Raw genomic sequence first — 22503 nt, 5'->3', positions numbered from 1 at the left:
GCACTCCAATATTTATTACATGAAATGTTTAAGCTATGTCTTGATTCTATGAGTCAACGGGGAAGATATACTTGACACTATATATTAATTTAATAGTTCCAGAGAGGTTGGAGAACATTCTGGTTCAGAGACCCTGCTTTGCAAAGGGTTCAACCTGAGGCAGATCCAACGACTTTATCCTGAACATTCAGTGGGGAGCTCAAGAGGTAAAGCTAGAACTCTTACCTAAACTAGACATATTGTATAACTAGTCATATGGGATAATTAGTAATATTGGGTAACTAGTCATATAGGTTAACTAGTCATATTTGGTAACTACAACCTGTACAAAGAGCCAAACACTGTCGCTTTCTAGTGAACTTTGGTTCAGGGATTTGTTCTCAGGGCAGGGTTTCTTCTGGGCTGTGCGGGGCTTAGGGCTGTATCTGTATTGGCTTCTATTTCTTCATCAGGTTCTGATAGAGATGGAGTTGGCCCCAGGAAGGAGCCACTGTGGAAAGAGGCCAGCCTTGCGAAGCACAGAACTGAATTGTTCTCGTCTGTGCATTTGATACTTTCATTTCAGAAACCTCTTATTAAGAGCACTTTGCTAAAAATAAAGTTTCTAAGATACTGGGAGACATTAAAAGCAGAGTGCCTACGAGGACTTACATTATGCCTGTCACTGTATAATCACAGGCATTTTGACAAAGGTGCCATTGAAGCAAGAAACAGGAGAAAGAGAAGCAGCGATAACTTCTTCCATGTTAAATTCCCAGACAATTCATGCGAAGATTGGTTCCAAAACAGAGCATTTTTTTCTGGTGTGAATTGGCCAACTGCTCTGGGACAGTCCTCAGATGTGGATTTGCTATGTGGCACTTCTGGTTGTGAGTTGTACAACTTCACGTGTGTGTGTGTGTGTGTGTGTGTATGTGTGTGTGTGATTAGTTTTCAGTGGGTAGACTATGGAGAGATTTTTGTGGTTATACCAAGCATCAGGGGGAAGAGTTATTGCAGCCATTTGGGAAGACTTTCCCAAAGATCTGTATATGAAAGACATGGTCAGTAGCATCTTAGCATGGTGGAGTCTTTAAGAGGTGGTGCTAATGGAGGAAGTTGGGCCACTGGGTATCACAATTAAAGAAGAGACAGGAACCACAGTCCTCTTTTGCTTCTTTACGTTCTGCTCACCATACAATGAATGAATAGTCCTCTTGACCATGTGCTCTCACCAAGAGGAACTATTTCCCTATAAGCCCAAGGCAACCAGACCAAGCAACCATGGACTGAAAACTCTGAAATGGAGAGCCAACAATAACACACCACTTTTGACTTTGATCACCTCGGGTTATTTTGGCACGAAGATGTGAAGGTGACAACTGCAGTTAGAAAGTCCAGCAGGTCTGTCCCTCCAGTTCCAAATGTAGTCAGTGTGCAGTGTGCACACATGGGTGGCACTGTAGCATCCCTTGTGAGGACAGCAGCCATCTTGGTTTGTCTGGGACTGATGGGTGACCTTCAGAGAGAACTCTGGGAACTGGCTATTCTGAGCACTGATTCTTGTTTGAACATGGCTTATTTTTCCTCTCCATGCTGAGAGAGAGAGAGAGAGAGAGAGAGAGAGAGAGAGAGAGAGAGAGTTAGTTCTAGACCTAGGTTCTACCTTCTCATCCGAATGAAGCACATGACTGCTCCTGGGTGTGGTGAAGGAGGAGGTTTATTGTAGATAAAATTAAAGCATTGCCAGGGGCATCTGGAAGGGTCCAGAGTAGTCATGGCCAGACTGAGCATGTGAGGAGAGAGGGAGATAGAGAGCAGAAAAGGAGTCACCAACCAAGAGTGGGGGCCTAGGCCAAGAGACTGACATAGCCACAATAGCTAAGTTACACAGGGGCCAGAGGAACTGGGGGAAGGGTAGCCCAGCCCCTGGGCTGGAGAGTTAAGGGTAGAGGGCAGAGTATCCAGGAGGATCCTATTACAGGTAGGGACTGAGGGATGCTGGGAGGCCAGAGCCTGCTTTGATGTGTTAATAAGCATCTCAGCCATTTGTTTGAGACCTAACAGCATCTGACTAACATTAATTCCATGGCCTCTGTCTCCAGAGCAGCTGTTAGATGTGTCACTGTGAATAGTGAAGAGCTAGCCTGCAGATCTGCTGGAACCACTTAGGTATTTTCTTATCAGGAAGATTATTGCAATTTTATTGGCTCCACATAATCGTCATCCAGTACTTACCCTTTCCAGTGCAGACTTAGTATATCAACCCAGGCTAGTTTGCCATTGATTATGCAACTCACAGAGAACATGTGAAGCTTATGTGTTCTCCCTCCCTCCCTCTTTCCCTCCCTCCCTCCCTCCCTTCCTCCTCTCTCTGTGTAGGTCATTTCTACTTTTGTAAACCATGGAATTAAACTTTCTTACATTTAAATTATGTCAACCTATAATATCTGGCACTCCAAGCTTCTCTGTAAAAATAGATATGTACAGTGATATGTTCTCTAAACTCTATACCATAAAATTAGGCTCTTATGGCTACCCTACTCACCCTTTTGATCTTGTTTGCTGCTTTTAATCCTGGGCACTGTTGAAAAATTACATAGGAGATGCACCTTTTGAATCATGCAGACATTACATAAGGTGGGGATGATTTTTCCAGATAGTTTTGAAGTCTTTCTAGAAAGTTCTTCCCACTAGCTCCCACTCCTTAGGGCCCCCCATAATCTTCTAGTAGTACCATGGGCCAGAGGCCAAGCCTTTTGGGGGACATTTTACATTTAAGCTGCAGATGGTCCAAGCTCCAGCAATAGTTGAGATGAAATCATTTCTAGCCCTAAAATTGTGGGTGAAAATAATTCAGAGTAGTTTCCATTCAGATAGAACATAGGACTGTCCTTCATGAAAGGAATATGATTGTTCCAACTATTTAAAGATTATTAAATGGGTAATACTACTCACTGAAGATAATAACCAATAACTTCAATGTTTTATTAAAAATAAAAATCTCCTTCCATGGCATAAAATGTACAAATACCTTGTCTCCATGGTCATCATTAGAATTCTTCCCAGTTTAAAAAGCATTGAGAGAAATGGGGTAAGAAAGGATGCCGCTTTTGATCAGAATCACTTGGCACGAGTTCTGTCGGTTTCATTTTGAATTTAAAAATAAGAAAAACGATGACCGTGCTTTTCTTCCTCAGCTCACCTTGCTGCCCTTAGGTAGGCTACAAGCCGAGCAGTGGGGGCTGGGAAACATCCCAAGCATAAGATTCATCTCAAAGTGAGGCAGGAATTATCCTGACAAAATATAGCTCAACATTGGTAGTTAATAGCTGGCCTATTCAAGTTTGTGTCAACATGAAAGGGCTTTTAATCTTGTCTCTGTTTTTATTCAATGTAACACCACAGTGGGACCCTGTAGGGTTAATTACAACCTAATGAATGGATGGATGTTCTTCACATAACTGAGAGCTATTTGCAAGCATAAGTCACTTTCCAAGGCCACTGGGCTGACTGGCTGTCCACCAGGCAGTACAAATGCCAATATGTGGAGAAATTCACTGCTTTGCTCAATGACCATGGACACAACTTTCCCACTCAGTGTGTCCAGAGCTCTGTGTGAGGCACTGTGGAAACACGGTAGTTTTTTATTGCTTTCTTTGATCTGAAAGTTTAATTGGAAAAGCAAAGTGTTCACTTAAAAAAAAAATCCATAAAGAGCCAAAGCATTCAAGAGAGTTTGTGGTCGTTTGCCAAAGTTTAGCCAACTCTCCAAATATTCCCTGTTAGGATGTACAGTGTCACCAGAAGCTCCCAAAACTGGTGACCATGGATGCAATCATGGGCTAAAATAAATCTTTTGTCTTTCAATGACATGTATGTGTAATTTCATAGTGATAGAAAGTGGAATCTATCACACACACACAAATATCACCTCTGATATATTGGTAATGAATTGAACTGAGGTAAGGATTTTGATCCAATCTGTACATGATCATTCAGTTGTCTCTGTGTGTGTGTGTGTGTACAGCAATGTAGTACAGAGCTTGTACTTTAGCATTCACAGCTTATATAGTCTTGCCTCACCTTGCTGTAGTATCCTAGTAACATTAGGTAACCCCAGGGTCTGGTTGTGTTACAATTAAAGCTCATTTACAAAACCTGGTCACAACTAGGTTTGGTCCCATGGCCCTTTGCTAACCTACCCTCGAGAAGAAGCTATAGTTGCTGAGCTGCTGCTGATGTGAATATGGAAACAGGAAGTGGTACCACTGATCCCAGATGTCATCCAGTGGAGAGCTGCCATGAGCTGTCTGCTGTGGCTGTAGAGGAAGGAAGTGGTGTCATGGATCCGGAATAGCAGCCAGGGAAGAGTTGGGATTGCAGCTCTCATTATTGGTTGGTAGAGTGACCTAGATATGAGACAGTCTTAGTTAAGAATGCCTGTTGCTGTCTACGCAACCCAGAATCCTTTGTACACAGTTTGAGCATCCTCGAGGCTCTGAAAATCCAGTTTGAAGTTTTGTCACAGTTTGTCTGTGGTCTCCTTGAGCGGCAAAACCTTGGCTTGAGTGTACGTAAGGCTCCATGGAATCCTTGCTTGTTCTGATTAATCAGAGTTACTCTTGCTAGTTGATGGGATACTACGCATTTTATGCTCCTTAATGAGAGAGGAATGTGCACCAAGTTAGAATGAAATCTCCACACTTCTCCATTCCCCAAGCCCCCTGACATAGATTTCTGATGAGAGGGCAAAGCTATCTAAACCCAGACTCTTTGTGTGTGTGTGTGTGTGTGTGTGTGTATGTGTGCTGTGTGGATGGAAGACTGTCTAGAGATGTGTGTCTGAATGGTGGCGATGAATTAGTCTAATTAAGCAATTGGACCAGTGACTACTTATAATGGGGGAATCAGCTTAATCAGCTGTGTTAAGGAAGAGTTAAGACTCAGACGTGAAACCCAGGTAAAGCCAGGAAAATCAACATTAATCTTTTTCTTTTTCGACAACGGCTGTCTCGCTGCTAAAGCACGAGTGTATTTTGTCAGTGAATACTGTTGCTGAAATGTCCATCCATACGTAGTGGTGCAGATCTCTTTCTGGTCAATAATCGGCTTCTACAAACCTAGTTACCCCTGCAAGTGCATCCAGGTGTGGCGTATTACAGTGAACGTCAAGGGTATGCATGAGTCACTGGGTCTAACTAGCTCTCAGGGCTCATTAGAGCTAGAAGTCAGATGAATTGGATCCTAGTCTCAGCTTTCCATTTTCTAGCCACGTCTGGAGCTTGGCTACTGCTCATCTATAAAATGAGGCCACTGACCAGCCTACATCCCTGATTTGCACACACCCCTCCTTCTACTGGACCACACTGCCCTCATGAGAAAAGAGGTTTTATTCACTTAATACATTCAGTCTTTAGCTGAGAGTCCAATATGTGTGTTGATAGATTGAACTGAATGAATGCCAGATTCAAGGACTCGTAAAGACACTTAAAGGGACGTAGAGATCATCTTAATGCTTTGTCTTTTGTTGATGAGGAAACTGAGGTGGGCACGGGTTTCGTTAAATACCCAAACACAGCACACTGTTACTAACTACCATACTGACATTGTTTCATAAGTCCGACAGCATCTCTGTGAATGTGGTACATCAACCTAGACTTCAAAAATAAGGCCAATGACTTTCAGTTGGACAAAAAGCAAGGCTACTTATAGTCAAGTGCTGCCGCCGTTGAATGGGCCCCCTTCAGGATGCAGGTGTTGCCCGAATGACGGACTTCTGAGTTGAGGGCTTTAAGAAATAATTATACGGGGAGAGCACCATCCCCACCAATGAGATGAAAGCCCTCAGAAAACAGCTTCACACTGGACAGTGGTTCTCAACCTGCCTAGTACTGTGACCTTTTAATACAGTTCCTCATGTTGCAGTGACCCCAACCATAAAATTATTTTGTTGGTACTTCATAATTGTAATTTAGTTGTTATGAATTTTAATGAAAATAACTGATATATAGGATATCTGATATGTGACATCTCCACCCCCCAATGAGGTCATGACTCACAAGTTGGGAACTGAGACACAGGTCTTGGCTCTTGGAACATTTTTTCCTTCAGCCACATGAGGACACAATCTTCCTGCCTTTCCTACCCCTCTGGAGGGTACATTCTTCTCAGGGCAATGCAGTCTGCCAGCACTGTACTTGGACATCCTAGCATCCAAACCATGAGAAAGAAATGTTTGCTCTTTGTAAATTATACAGCATTACAAACAAGCTAAGATCAATGTACTTATCAAAATTCTGAAACAAATGAGCAATTTTATTATCTGTGTACTTTTAACCTACAGTGCGAAATGATAAGAAGAAAATGCTTAAATATAGGTGTCTGAAAGTTAAATTGTATTGTTGTTTTTTAATGTCACAGCAGTAAGAAGGCTGTATGGCTTGCATCTTAGCTTGTGGGTGGTCTTGACTAAGCATCTCTTCATGCTGAATATCTGGCCCACCTGCACTTCTTTTTCATTCTTGGAAGTGGCCAAAATCAGTTCTCAGAGTTTTACTATTGCTAATGCATGGAATATAATTTTTTTATGAGATGACAGCAGGATCTATTAAGGAAGAACAGACTTCTCCACCTCTTCTTCCTCTCCAGGTCTGATTTAATTTTATGATACTTAAGTTCCTAAAATGGTTATACACACACACACACACACACACACACACACACCACACACATACACACACACACATCATTGTGTGTGTGTGTGTGTGTGTGTGTGTGTGTGTGTGTAGTATTTGTATGTACTCTGGATTGTGAACCAAGTTTGTTCCTTTTTCATTATTCTTAGTAGTTTTCTGGACACCATAGATCCTAAAATGTTTTAATATGAATCACAGTAGGACTCTTGGCATTGTTTGTGTTTTGTTTTGTTCTAAGACAGGGTTTGGCTCTCTTCCTGCCTCAGTCTTTCAAGTGGGATTATGGGCAGGTGCCACCACCCCTGAAGGCTGGGTTTTGATATTGGCTTCTTTTTCCTTTAAGGAGACATTTTTCAGCTAACTTCCGAGACTCATCAAAGTTCACAGTAGCTGTTCTGTTAAGGCGTAACTATTCTGAGGACTTGTGCATAGCTCAGGACATCACCAGGACACTTCGGCTTTGCCTGGTGAATACTCTGCTCCTTTTCGTGGTGATATTTCACAGCACTTCCAGGGTCTCTTTTATAGACTTTCATTTTTGTTCCAAGACTGATGGTGACTTGATGGAGATCTTTTGAGCATCCTTCATTACTTAATTTGTCTTGGCCTAAAAATTCCCCTTTCTTCAGTAACCTTATATCCCTGTTGTTTATTCTGCCTGGTGAGCACTAGTCCCTGGCTTGCCTTTATTTTCACAAGCCACATATTGGAAAGCGCTTCTAGGCAGGAAGCCAGGGTGGGTCTGGAGTTTACCTCCCACATCACATGGACTTCAGCCTTGTGATACGTGCTGCTCTCTAATGGCTGAGAATAGTTTCTACAGGTATTTTGTGAATTTAATGGTGTTTACTGTGGTAGGGTGAAGTATGATGTTATATCAGGGTTCAAGTTGGATGTCTCCCCCACATTTTCTGAATTAAATCCTGGGTGTGGGAGTATGCTACTTCAGTTCTTGGTTTATTTTATATGTCGAGTTGTCTGGGTCATGAAGTTCCCAACTTAGACATTATTTCCAGGAGTGTTTATAAGTGAGCTTCGGGAGGTTGGTCACACAGTTGAATTGGTGGTCTGGTTCTCTCTGCATGGCTGGGTGTCCACTACTCTGCGGCATGACTAAGGAGAACAGAAAAGCAGAGTGGGTAGAAATTCACTCGCTTTGTCCAGCAGAGTGGGCAGAAGATGTGGTCTTCTGTCCTTGACTATTGGGTCCTATATTCCTGGCCTTCTGACTCTTAGTACTATGTCATTGCTTTTCCTGGGACTCCAGCTCACAGACAGCTTACAGGGGCTCGTCAGTCTCTGTAATTGAATGAGATAAATCCTTACAGTGAACCCTACATATACACCATATAGAAACATAACTATGTGCATATCTGCTATGGGTTCTGTTGCTCTCGATCACCTTACTAATATAGAAAACCACTATCTGGGACAGATGAATGAACAGTGGGTCGACTATATGTGTAGTATATATGATATATAATATCTCTACAGATAGATGCTATTAATGTATGTGGTTTGATGACATGTCGATTATAATTTCAAAATAATATTGGTAAATATAAATGATAGATGTGTAAAAGGTTATCTGTATTTTCTATACTATGGTATAAATGTACATTATTTAAGTTAGGCACGGTGGTACATGCTTATAATTCTTGCATTTCAGAGGTAGAAGCTGGAAAAATTCCAAGTTTGAAGGCTAGCCTGGTGTACATAGCAAATTCTAGCTAGAGCTAGACCAAGTGAGAGACCTTGCCTTAACACCCTCCTCCCCCATTTTTTTTTCCCTCCGTATGATTTGTATTGACGATAAAAATCACAGATGTTTGTGCTATTACTATGTTTTGTGACCTTCATTTGATATGATTTTAAATCCATAGTTTATTTTCTATAGTATCAAACCTGCAATTGTATCTATTATGGTTAAAAAAAAAAATGAACCCCTTTGGCTCAAGTATCTAAACAACTTAGTTCTCAGTTAGTTTGCCTGTGGTCCAGGGAGTCTGGCTGGAGGGGATGATCACTAGGGGTGGGCTTTGAGATGCTCTAGCCTCATCCGGCTGGTAGTGCTTCTGTGTGAGGTTAAGATGCGATCTTACAGCTTTCGGCTCCTATAGCCATGCCTTCCTCATCATTGTGGATATCTAATCCTCTAGCACCATAAACTAAAACAAACTATTCTTTAAGCTGCTTCTGACTATTTCATCACTGCAACAGAAAAGCAGTTCAAAGACTTGGCCTGTGACTATTTTTATTTCATATATTGTATTTTTCAAACTTAGAAATTTCATCTCATTCGTTCCTTTATGTCTTCATTTTATGGACATTTCTGGCTACTGCTACTATATTTGTTGTTAAAGGACATATAAAACTTTAGTAAAAATGTATTTTTCTATACAAATTTATAAATAATTGAATGTTAATAGGAGTTATTTTGGGGTATAGATAGATGATGCAGAATTCTCTTTTTCCTCTTTTATTTTTTTCCCTTCCTTTTCTAGTATTTCTTCAGTGAGTGTGCAAATTACAGAGGTTAGACTGAACTGAAAACATATTAACATTTAAATGGCATACAGAGAAAATATAATATTCTTTTCAATATTATGTAAGCTTAAAAAGTGTGTTGTTCAATCTTGTGTTCATTATATTGTGTCAAGGTAAAATGAGTAAGCAGATGTGCTAAAATGGTAACTTTCTTTAATGATGGAAAAGCAGTATGATTAAGCACCATCTCAATATTTAGCATAACAATTTTCTCAATTTTAAAACACTTGATATTCTCTAAATAAATCTATTTCAGATACAAGGAAGTCATTACTTTTTAAAATGACAATTTATACAAATAGCATAACTCTAAATACAGTATGCCTGTGTCTTATTAGTGTAGTACAGTTTTTGTAGCATCGGAATTCACAATAATTATGTTCTGTCATTGAGAAGAGATAGTTCTTTGATTATTTTTATAGTTAACTGTAAGTATCTATTATTTGAATGCAGGCAGTATGTCATGGGAGCAGGTTAAGTTCTTATGAGGAATGTTTTTCTCCATTCAGGGCATTTGTTAACCACCATTAGGTAGCCTTACGTTGTAAACCAGTAATGCCTAACTTCCAAGTTAGGAAATGTCATTTTTTGTTCATCCATTATTTGAGATAATAGAATCTGCTCTCTTGTAGCCGTTTGCATTCTGCTCATGTGAAACGGTGGCAAGGACAGAATAGTTCCCCAAGGAGGAGGCAGATCTTTGGGTTAAATAGCAAATGTTGTTTCAAGGAGAGCCATTTAAACATTCAGCAACCATGGGGCAAGTGGACAACAGATGAGCCTCTGATAGAATTCCAGCCACAACACCTATTTTCTCAAAATGGAGCCATGGCAACTTGAGTTGTCTGCAGAAGCTTGTCTCAGACTGGCCCAGGAAAGGGTGGGTTCACCCTCTGTCTCATGTGAGCGACTACCTCTGGCCAGTATGCTCAGGGATGCCCTCCTGAGTGACATAGGCACCGCTTCCACACAGCTCAGTATGTGAAAGATTTCCACCACCACTTCAGATCCTCTCCCTACAGGCCCTTTATCTCAGCCGCATAGCTACCTGAGCAGCCCCCTCTTGGGCTCACTGCCAAACATGAATTGTCTTCATAAGCCAGACTACCTGCTTTTAAGAACTTCCAAGTTGTCTGGCTAATAACCCTAGAGAGACATGTAGCTATGAGGGGACAGTCCAAATTTCACACAAGAATTTAAAAACTGGAGTAATTGGCACCCCTTGTCCTCTGGCCTACACAGAAAGAAAAGGAGAATAAAGAAGGATCATCTTAGCTCTTTAGGCCTGTCCCATCCAGAGTCTGCTTTTCCACATCATCTGAAATAATACTTTTTTTTTTTTTTTTTTTTTTTTTTTTTTTTTTTTTTTTACTGTGTGAATTTATTCTGGGAATGTCAAATATCAGTTTGATGGTGCCAGTCATTGTTAGCATTCATTATGAATGCAGCTGAGACATTTTCTTATAACAACAAATCCTAATAGATACTCCTTTCAAAACATAAAGTGAATTATGCTCTAGACACTCAGGTTTGAAACAGTGTATGTGGAGTCATGTACATCTATAACAAGGAACATTCATAAATGTAGGTATAAAATCTACCCGGGATTCCTGTGATTACAGGGACCAGGGATTCTCCGTGTCTTCTTTAGACCCTACAGCTATCAGAAGCACCGCTATGTCGCAGTTGGTTTATTGAGAGAGGTACAGGCAATTGAGGATTCAAATAATTTTTCCAGGGGCCTCTAGGGGCTTCAAATAATTTCCCCAGCACAATAAAGAGTAACGCAGATTCTGATGTCCATTCCAGCCACAGGAGACTTCTGGAACCTCAGTAAATATCGGAACTGCATCTGGGCTCTTTGCCTACACTCTTTTTCTTTGCTGACCCTGTTACCCGAATAACCTGGGTTCGCTGCCAAAGAGAAAACGCTCTTCATTATTCAGATTACCTTATTCCAAGGACATGAGTGTTTGCTACTAACTGTGGAGAGCCACAGAGCCATAAGAGGACAATGAGAACAACAACAAAAAACAAAACAAAACAAAACACCTTTAAAAATTGGAGTGACTGTCACCCTTTGTCCAATGGCCTAAACACAAAATGTCAGTGAGGCGGCATGCTCCTTAGCTCTTGTCTGTTTTACGGCGTGCCCCTTCTGCTCTGATTCACACTGTCTGTCCCCTACTCCCATTTTTTTCCCATTCAGGTCAACAGAATCCCGAATTCACCTTGTTGCGTCGAACCACCTGATTAAAGGAATTCAAGTCAGAATACAAGTCCCATCCAAATGTAGAAAGTCAAAATTTCCAAGGAGAGTCTATGGTTTTCAGTTTTCAACGATTGCTTGGTAAACTTAAATTGTCAGGCAAACCATAGGACTACTTTACAGAGTCCCCCACCCCCACCCCAAGCCCCCGTGAGATCATGGGATCAAGTTCCTCTGACCTCAGATGTTCATCTGGCAGGCTCTGTAGTGAGAGACGTGAGGGTGCTCTTGCCTCTTGCACAAGAATGTAGACGAGCTTATTTATATCTCCAAGGGGAGCTGACCTTCCTTGCCTCTCACATTTGCACTCCTAGCCTATGAGCGTCCTCAAGAGTTCCGGAGGACACGAATGTACTGAACGGTACAACCCACAGAAGAGTGGGTTCCTGTAAGCCTTCCTTGAATGTGTGGTATTTCACAAGCATTCCTGTGCGGATACAACCAGATCTGAAGGGGCACAGGAGAAACATGGGTCTCAGCTTTGTTTGCTCTGTTGTAATTATGTACAAGAAAAACCTTGATTTTCTTTCCTCAGGATCTGTGGGCTAAAATTTCTGAACCTTGAAGATTCCGATGCAATCATTTCCAACCTATAATGGATTGTAGCCAAGGCTGGGCCATGATTAGAGTTTTGGAGTCTCCTCTTCTTTCCAAGGGGCTTGACAAAGTCCACATCTTTCTGGAGAGGCATTTGCTGGCACTGCTCTGAAGCCACCAACCACATGGCACACACACCACCACCCTGCCTTTGAAAACCATTTTCCTGCACAAACAGGAGCGTGCTCTTTAAACTGGCTATTGCTTTAGTTTGAACAGAAAAGAAATCACAGCTGTTTTTTTGGTTTTTTTGTTTTTTTCTTCTCCAAATTGCCTTAACCATAGGCATGTTCATTTTGCCTTAATGTAGCAAATACATCCGACTACTTAATTTTGTTCCTTTTTAAAAAAAATAACATAGCACTTTGCATTTAAACATCCTGTGTTGCTCGTGTGTATTTCCAAAGTTGAAATTGATTTGACTAACCTCCCCAAGTTAATGCTGTGAGTTAAAAAAAAAAAAATTAAACTGTACTTTCAAATGACGCACTTCATTCTATCTCAAATCTAATAATGGATTTCCATGTCTCCTGTATTTTAAATTTAGATGGAAATTAAATTCAACATGAACTGCCTTGAGTATATAATAGTAAAATATCATTTTTAAGAGATTATTGTTTGAATGGATCATTTTCTCAGGGTCTACTATTTGTCGCTATGTGAGTCACAGTGGGTTCTGCTTATTCTAATTCACAGACAAATAGATCTTGTTTCTTTTAAAAAAATACTTGTTTTTGTTTATTTGCTATTTATTTACTTTTATTTTATGTCTATGGGTGTCCCGCCTGTATGTTTGTGTGCCATGCATGCAGTGCCTATGGAGGCCAGAAGATGGCGTCGGATCCCCTGTAACTGGAATTACCACTGCAGGTGCCGAGAACTGAACTTGGATCCTTTGGCAGGGCAGTCTTAAATGCTGAGCCATTCTTCAGTCCAATCCTTGTTTTTAAATCCCTCCTGTACCCCGCCCCCCCCCCCCCCCACCAAGAGTAAAAACATCTGCAGTGTAGTGTGAGAAATGCCCAGAGGGACATTGGAATCTTGTCACACGGTGGGTCTTAACCTTCCTAAAGCTGCAACCCTTTAACACAGTTCCTCATGTTGTGGTGACCCCCTCCCCCCCCCAATTATTTTCTTTACTGCTTCATAACTGTAATTTTGCTACTGTTATGAATTGTAATGTAACTGTCTGATATGCAGGATGGTCTTAGGCAATCCCCAGGCAAGGGTTGATCTACTCCAAAGGGGTCATAACCTACAGGCTGAGAACCACGGTCTTAAACTACAGAGGGGTGGTTGTACGTGTATTTTAAGGTTCTTTGATGTGAGGTTCTGTGATGTTTTTGTAAACTTTTGATCCCGATCTTGGCCATGCTGTTGCTGAGTCCTCAAATGATCGCAAACCTTGTCCTCAGTGAGCATTGGCAAGATATAGCAAGGGCAAGGAGCTTGCCTGGCACAGGAAGTGCTCCGGGTCTGTCTGCAGTCCTCCTCAGATTATCCTCACACAACTCCAGGCAGACTCCCAGCCAGTTAGGCAACAGGTGTATGGAGAAGGCTGCTGAGTGGCAGAGGGCCCTCCATTGCTTCATTTCGTGTCAACCTTAAGGTATTCAGCTGTTTCCATTTTAATTAAAATTTATTTGATGCATACAGAGTCTAATTAAAAGAAACACATACTGCTGGACACAGATGTCTGCTAATGCTGACAAAAGGCATTGACTTCCCCAGGAAGCTCGCCTGTGCTCATTTATCTGCGCACATTGTCAGTTTGGAGAAGTGATTTGATGCGCAGAGGGCTCTGCTGTCTTTATCTGAACCCGGAAGAAATTGCCATTCGCCTTACCCACACAGACTTGGGCTTCTCACCTATATGTCAAGCTAGGTCACTACTGTTCCCTGTTGTGTTTTGTAATACAGAATTACTTCAAAGATAAAACAAACAAACAAACATTTGTGTCTTTAAGATATCTATGGGATGCACACACGACTCTATTGAATTTGGTGTCTGCTATGGTCTTTTGCAGGCTAGGAGAGTTGGGCATCAGCAATGTCTGTGAGTGTTAACTCTCCTTAAGTGGGGAAACTTGCACCATAAAATCCATTAAGATCTGAACATTAAAACAAACAATAAATTGTAAAGCAGAAACAATCCAAAAACCCAAAATTCTCATCATTTGACTCTCTACATGCATCCTGAAAAAAAAACAAAACAAACAAAACAAACCCAGAGCCAGTAAGGGGCTGGTGACAAAGCTTTTAGTCTGTGTAGCTTGGCTTAGCATTTTCTGGATTGTATTTAAAAGATGTCACTAAGCAGGCGACACATTCCTTTCACTGTTTGGATGCAGATTTCCCTGCATTCAGGCTGTAAGGTGCCTCCTTTTGTAAAGCAGGACATGAATGCGGGGTATAAATAAAATATCACTGCACCCAGGGCTGCTTTTCCCTTTCCTTCGCCCACTCTTCCAAGGGTGCTGAAGTCTGTGGAGATTTATTTTGACGAAGGTAAGTTGCTTCTAGTTATCAGGCAGTAAACATGTTCTGTTATTGTGTTAGCAACTCTGAAAGGTGGCATCTGAATGCTTGTGTTTATAATAGGTAGAAATAATGAAAAGCCCTTCTCGCTCATGATGTCCAAAGCTGTGATTTACCTCTTGAGAAAGTGAAATATTTATGACTGGCACCTAAGGTGGTTTTGAAGATAACAGGTCATGCGACCGTAGTGGTGAGACTTTCGGGTTTGAAACTGGTAAGGATGGATTAGTAATTTAAAGAGAATTTGCAGAAATGTATACTGTGGCCACCCTAGACTGGGGATAAGAAAACAGTCATTGGGCATTGAGGTTCTGGCCAACAAGAGGATGTACGGATCAAAGCTATTATTTTATATTGCTCTTCCAGATGTGTTGGTGTACTAAGTATGGTCTGTGCCTCATCACAGGGCAGTGTGTGGTTTGATTACATCCAAGTACAACTGAAAAGTGACCACAGGGGAGCCTAAATGGATCAGAGGCTGATACTGGCTACTTGTGTGACCTTGAGAATACTCTGCCACCTGCCCAGGCCTTCGCCAGTGACCACAGACTTAACAGTCCTAAGTGAATCTATTGTGTTTAAATATAAAGTCAGAGTGTCGAGACACTAGATGACGACATACAAACAATAAAGATATGCTCTTGTGGTAGTAGTGATCCGAAATGGGTATTTACAGCATTGTAGTGAGCTGTGGAATGATGTAATAGAGTCTGAGGGACACATGAATTAAGAATAATTAGAGATAGAAGGATGTTCCAAAGGGAATCAAAGGGATATCTTTTACTCTTGCTTGATAGGCTCAGGATAAAAACAACTTCATATACAGACTTCTCTGCATCAGAAGGGCTTTATGTTTACTGTTGTTGCTGGGGATCGGCAGACCAGGTGACATACATTTTTCTGCTTAGGCACACCATCCCTCCAGAGTCCTCTCTATACAGGACTAGAAAGTAAATGCTTTAAGTTTTGTAGGCTATGTGATTGGTCTCTTGCAAATGCTCTACACAGACAGTAGAGCAGACAAGAATCATAGTGAACAACTGGGTGTGACTATGTTCCCACAAATTTTTACTTATGGGCTGGAGAGATGGCTCAGTGGATAAGAGTGCTCACATCCCTTGCTAAGGACCCAGATTCAGTTTCCAGCATTAATAGAACAGCCCACAGCTGCGAGTGTAACTCCAATTCTAGGGGATCAGGTGCCCTCTTCTGGAGTCCATGGGCACTGCATTCACATGGTACATACACAAATTCACACATACACATAAATGATTTTTTTAAAGTCTAAACCACCACCACCACCACAACAACAATAACAACCCCACTTTACTTAGGGGAGACAAGCACAATATCAGATACAGCCTGTGGCCATTAGCTTAATGATAGTCTGCAAAGACGAATCTCGCCAACTATTAAGGTCACACTGCAGTGTGCTTTGTGTCCAGATTCTGTATTATTAAACATGGTTTTATAGATCTGTTCATATGTCTATAGACATGGGATCGTGCGTCAGAATCAACTGATCATTTCTCTACAACTACTTGTAATTCACAGGCAAATTGGTCCAGTCCTAAGTATATTTTCATCCAGCTATGTGAGGTTTTCCTTGGGTTCCAGAGCTGGGAGGTTAGGCTTGGGGAGGCCGGCTGTGCCAGGAAGGACGCATGACCCCCAGGTCTCCCCATTCTCAACTTGCTGAGTGTTCTTTCCTGGAAGTCTAGCTCTGTTCATCCCAGACAGAGAGAGCAATTAAAAAAACAACTGTTATATTCAAGGCCAGCTTGGTGAGCTGATGAGTTTATTGTGTTAAGTCCAGAAACATAAGCAGCTCAAGCTATCTTGGGAAGAATTTCTTGCATTCCCAGCCGTTGTCCTCAACTTCTATATTCTCAGGGAAGGCAGAGGCCTCCTGAATCTTCCCCCTCCCTCTACAAGAGAATATTAACAGGCCCAATCTTGTGAAGGCTTTCTATTAGTGAACACAGCTGCTCCAATTCAAGAAGCCAAAAATCAAGTCCACTCCAGAGGGGCCGGCCACACACCATCAAGCAGCCGTTGAGTAGTGTTGGTGGTACCACAGTTATGGAGGGATCACTCAGTGTGAAGTCCCACAGAGAGGATCTCAGATGCCTAGTGGGATTAAATACAAAGGCCCTAGTAGTAGTTTCCAGCCAAGGGTAGTTGGCTAGGGTTATACTACCATACATGGACTATCTCCTATTGAGCCGTTAAACAGCTATTGGTCACTCCCAAGATAAAAGTGCCACTGTTATACCACTGGGAATATCCTCTTAAATGGGTATTGTTGTGGTTCATATATTTAGCTGCATAGCGCTATTGATTGCTTTTCTTGCTTGGCAACTGTCATGGCACATTCTGATATTATTAGAACTCTTCCTGAGGGAGGAGGCTTACATGTCAGTTCCAGCTCGATTCCTCCCCAAGTCTTGTGACTGAAGGGTGTGCTGTCTTCAGCACTTGGGGCTTGTCTCCAAGTGGCTCAGCTGTGTTTATTGCTCCTGTATTCACAGTAGTGTGGAACTAGAAACAACCAAAATGCCCTTCAACTGGTGAACAGATAATGAAAATGTGGTACTGTTTTAGTTAGGGTTTCATTGCTGTGAAGAGACACCAGGATCACAGCAACTCTTATAAAGGAAAACATTTGATTGGGGCTGGCTTGCAGGTTCAGAGGTTCAGTCCATTATCATCATGGTGGGAAGCATGGCAGCGTCTAGGCAGGCATGCTGGAGGAGCTGAGAGTTCCACCTCTTGTTCCAAAGGCAGCTGGGAGGAGACTGGCTCCCATGTGTTTACAAGGAAGGTCTTAAAGCCCACACCCACAGGGACACACTTCCTCCAACAAGACCACACCTGCAAATAATGCCATGCCCTGGGCCAAGCATATTCAAGCCACCAATAGTACATACATACAATGGAACTTTATTTAGCTGTGAAGAAAAAGGTGATTATGAAATGTATAGATAAATGGATGAAAGTTAAAAATATTAAATTGAGTGAGGTAACCAAGACACAGAGAAATAAACACCATGCTCTGAACTTTTAGGTTTGAGTATATAGCCCAAAGAACTCCCATAAGCCAGGAAAGTAAAAGAGACCATGTTAAGGGGCTAATGGGAGTTGTAGTAAGGGGATATAGGGGATATAGGGGATATAGGGGTCTCTATATACAATCTATCTCACTATCTAACATCTCTTTCTCTATATGTATCTATGTAAGTATCATCTATCTATGTATCTATCTCTCTAATATCTATCTAATTTATCATCTATCTATCTCCCATCCATCACTGTAACTTAGTTTAATTGAGGTTATACAACATGGGCTGATAATGCTTCTCCCAAGAACTATAAACAATTATAAAAAAAAAAAAAAAAAAAAAAAAAACAGTGCCAGGCATGGGAATTCTCCTTTGAAATTCTCTCTCTCTCTCCCTCCCTCCCTCCCTGTCTTCCTCCCTCCATCCTTCTTTCTTTCTTCTCCCATTCTTCCTCTCCTTTTTCTCTTTTTCCTCTCTCCCTCTCCCTCTCTTCTTTTCTCCCTCTTTCTCTTGTTTAGAAAACAACCTTTGGGGGTGATTTCTCATCCACATTTGTTGTTGTTTTGTTTTGACATAGTCTCTCACTGGTTTGGTACTTACCAAGTAGGCTAAGCCACCATGAGACTCCAGGGATGTGCTTGACTCTCTGTACTTTGGTCTGTGTTTGAATTACAAGCACGAGCCACTACAGCCCATTTGTTTGTTTGCTTGTTTTCTTCACAAGGGTTGAAGAGATTGAACTCAGGTCCTCATGCTTGCAAGGCATGCACATTACTGACTGGGTTGATTCACCAGCCCTTGAACTCCTTCCTGATCTCCTAGAGGAAGAAGAGCTCCACTCTTCTCTCTATCCATTCTCCCTCTAGTCTACTATTATCAGAACATAAGGGGCTGTGTGCTTCCTCCCTGCTCTACCTAGTTTGTCTGCATGGTCTCCTCTATGTCACACTTGGTGCTATGGTTAACTCTAATGAATGGTCCTCCTTCGTTTTTCATTGCTAGTCAGTAGTGACTCAGAGCCCAGCCTACTGTAGGAAGAAGCCACCATCAGCCAGCATGCATCCCAAGAGAGCTGGCCTTCTTAAACCAAACAGCAGCAAGCACCTTTGCCTGAGAGTCTGGGGCCTATGTAAGTCTTAGTAGCTGGAGCTGTTTCTTTTCTATATTTTATTCCCATCAGATAACCAGCACTCACCTTTCTACTTGCCTTAGTGTTTCCCAACCTTCTATGGCTACAAAGAAACCTATTAAATATTTCATTGTGAGAATTCTTCAGCCATGTGGGGCTGAAGAGATGGCTCTGTTGGTAAAGAGTTTTTCATGCCAGTGCCAGCGTATTCATGTGCCCCTCCACTACTTAAAATCTCAACTGTCATCTTTTCCTTTCAATGATAGAAAAGTAGGTTAACAGGATGCATTTTGGTGGGGAGAATGGATCTAAATCTATTGTTTTGTTCTTGGAGTCTTGGGTTTTTACTCTTTGAAGATTTGGTCAGAGGGTTAAGACATCATGAGAGAGAAAACCCACAGGAGTGAACCTGCAATCATTTTTTTAAACCTCTTACAGATTTGGCCTTATCACCTCAACAGTCTGAGGGAGCCCTGTCCCCTTTGTGGGTTGCCAGTAAAGAGAAAGTGGCTGATTCCCACTGTTCTACCTGTGTGGTCAGTGGGGCTGCACCGATTCACTGCTTGCTTCAAGTGTAGCATCTCTTGAGTGTAAAATGATGGCTTGTGTGTAATTGAGGTTGTCCAAGGTAGGATGTGCAGAGGATAGCAGAGTGGGCTGAGTTGTGTGGACCTTTCCGAAGCCTTCTGCTTTTCACTACAAACACTGGCACTTTCCTAAGAAGTTGATTGCATGCTTATTGAGAGAGACTTCTTTTCAGTCCCTTTGAAACATCTACTAAATATATTTTGGAGAGTGGCAAAAAAGTACAAAAACAAGCAAGTCCCATATTTCAAAATTGTTTTTGCGGTATTTACTCAATTTGCTGTGTGTTTGTTCCTTTTATCCAGGCACCTTCTCATCTTTATTTGACTTGATTGCCTAATTCTGCAGAAGGGATGGCAAGGAATGTGGCTACCTTATTTATCCGTGTGCCAAGTTGACACGTATTCTTTCATTATTAGAGGTAGTGAAGCTGACAGGAGTGTGAGCTCTCTTGAACATGAATTTTGAAAATTAAAGACACAAGGAAGAGGAAAAGAGTCAATTCCTTTTGAAAGCTTGCCCCCTCCCCAGGTTGTATAGGACTTTATTTGTCCTCAGAGTTCTTAAAGATATGAGAGAATCCTAAAGTTACTGAGAAAGGGGGAAAGAAAAAATAAGGAACAGGAGAAAACACTCCATTAAAACCTTGAGCAGAATTCCATCTCAGAATAGCAAGGAAAAGCACAGTGTTGCAGGAGGAGAAGGACCGTTCTTGTAACTTCCCAGTAACAGCCCCCAGGAACAGGCAAGCCAGGTGAACACACATCTTCAGGATGTGCTGACCTGCTGCAGCTTACCACAGAAGGAAGGAAGGAAAGAAGGAAGGAAGGAAGGAAGGAAGGAAGGAAGGAAGGAAGGAAGGAAGGAAAAGAGGAAGGAAAGAAGGAAGGAAGGAAGGAAGGAAGGAAGGAAGGAAGAGAGGAAGGAAGGAAGGAAAGAAGGAAGGAAGGAAGGAAGAGAGGAAGGAAGGAAGGAAGAAAATAAGGAAGGAAGGAAGGAAGGAAGGAAAGAAGGAAGGAAGGAAGGAAGGAAGAAAATAAGGAAGGAAGGAAGGAAGGAAGGAAGGAAAGAAGGAAGGAAGGGAGGAAGGAAGGCAGGAAGGAAGGAAAGAAGGAAGGAAAGAAGGAAGAGAGGAAGGAAAGAAGGAAGGAAGGAAGGCAGGCAGGAAGGAAGGGAGGAGGGAAGGCAGGAAGGAAGGAAAGAANAAGGAAAGAAGGAAGAGAGGAAGGAAAGAAGGAAGGAAGGAAGGCAGGCAGGAAGGAAGGGAGGAGGGAAGGCAGGAAGGAAGGAAAGAAGGAAGGAAAGAAGGAAGAGAGGAAGGAAAGAAGGAAGGAAAGAAGGAAGAGAGGAAGGAAAGAAGGAAGGAAAGAAGGAAGGAAAGAAGGAAGGAAGGGAGGGAGGGATGGTTAGGAAGGGAGGGAGCACAACTACAAAAGTCTTTGAATTTAGCTTTGGAGTGATGCTGTTGACGTTGCGTCACTACCCAGGTCCATTCCCCTCACCCACATGGCAGCTCCCAACAATCTATAACTTCAGTTGCAGAGGATACAACTCCCTCTTCTGGCATCCACAGGTATCAGGCATGTATGTGGTGCACATACATACATTATAGCAAACACTCATACACATAAATAAAATCTAAAATTGTGCCATGTGGGGCTGAAGAGATGGCTCTGTTGGTAAAGAGTTTTTCATGCCAGCGCCAGGCCCTGACTTCATGTCCACCACACTTGTACAAAGCTAGGTGAAGCCCTCCACACCTGTTCATGGAGGTCAGCCAGTCTAGGCAAGTGGAAGAGCTTCAGACTCAGTGAGTGTCTCAAGAAAACAAGGTGGAGAGTAATAGAGAAGGACACTTGGCATTGATCACTACCTTCCACACGCACACATCCATGTGCAAATGCAACTACACAACTGCATGTGCACACACACACTCATACACACACATACTCATGTGCACACACATACTCATATACATGCACACACACATTTTTACTCACATACACACACTCAAACATTCACATATATGCACACATACTCACACAAACACACACACTTATTATACACACACTCATACACATATACACATAAACACACAAACACATATACACTTATAATACACACTTGTACAACACATACACACACTTATACACACACTCACACATTCACACATATATACACATACATACACACACAAATGCTCATGTGTACAACTCACTCATACACACATACATATACACATATTCGCATACACATACACACACCCACACATTCACACATATGCACACATACTCACACAAACATACATACACACTTTCCCACACATACTCACACATACATATACTTATACACACATTCATACATACAAATATACTCACATACACATATACTCACACAAATTTTCACACACACATACATACACATACACACTCAAATATATATACATATATGTACACATACTCACATACACTTTCACACACACTTATACACACACACACATCACACACACACACACAGCTTGGTCACTTGGTCTTTGTCATTGTGACCCAAGAGGTATAGCCTGGTGAAATGAGCACTACTGTCCCTCTGAGGACAGATGAGGTTGAGCTTGTGCTAAGAATCTGCCTTTTCCGAGAGCAGGTGGCAGGGCTGACACACATTGTGTGGCTTGAGCCCCATAGCATTCTGACCCTTCCTTACCCCTCAACTTCATAACCATCACCATCCCTGCTCCACCTTTGCGAGCATTTTCTTACAGTCCCTTTCCTCCATCTTGTTCCTATGAAGTTGATATGATCTTCTTCATGTCACAGATGAGGACTCAGGCTCAACGTAGGACAGCCAGCCAACTCCCAGCACTTAATAACTGAAGTAACGGTCACCGTTATTGACCAGGTTCTGGGCCATGTGCCAGGCACCACGCTCAGTGCTCTGTGGAGATTGTCTGATGGATACTTCTCTTTTCATGCTTGAGGAGACAGGCAGGAAGGCAGATCCTTTGCCCAAGATCATGCATCTGTGAAGAGGGACAGCCAGCCCTGGAAATCAGGCCACTGTGTCAGAAAGTGTGGCTAGACCTTTAAGTGTGTTTGACACCAT

At 42.0% G+C, this 22503-nt stretch overlaps 1 long non-coding RNA gene across 1 annotated transcript; it reads right to left on the bottom strand.

Annotated features, from left to right (window-relative positions):
* Positions 1-1145: 1145 nt before the first annotated feature.
* LOC115029706 lies at positions 1146-11724 on the bottom strand. The gene is made up of 3 exons (XR_003835254.1): positions 11673-11724; positions 4185-4391; positions 1146-1575 (listed from the first exon to the last, which is right to left on the bottom strand). It is a non-coding gene; the product is annotated as an uncharacterized LOC115029706 (long non-coding RNA).
* Positions 11725-22503: the final 10779 nt, after the last annotated feature.

Source organism: Mus caroli, chromosome 17, assembly GCF_900094665.2.
Source record: "Mus caroli chromosome 17, CAROLI_EIJ_v1.1, whole genome shotgun sequence".
Lineage (NCBI taxonomy): Eukaryota > Metazoa > Chordata > Mammalia > Rodentia > Muridae > Mus > Mus caroli.
This window is presented reverse-complemented; position numbering and strand designations above follow the sequence as displayed.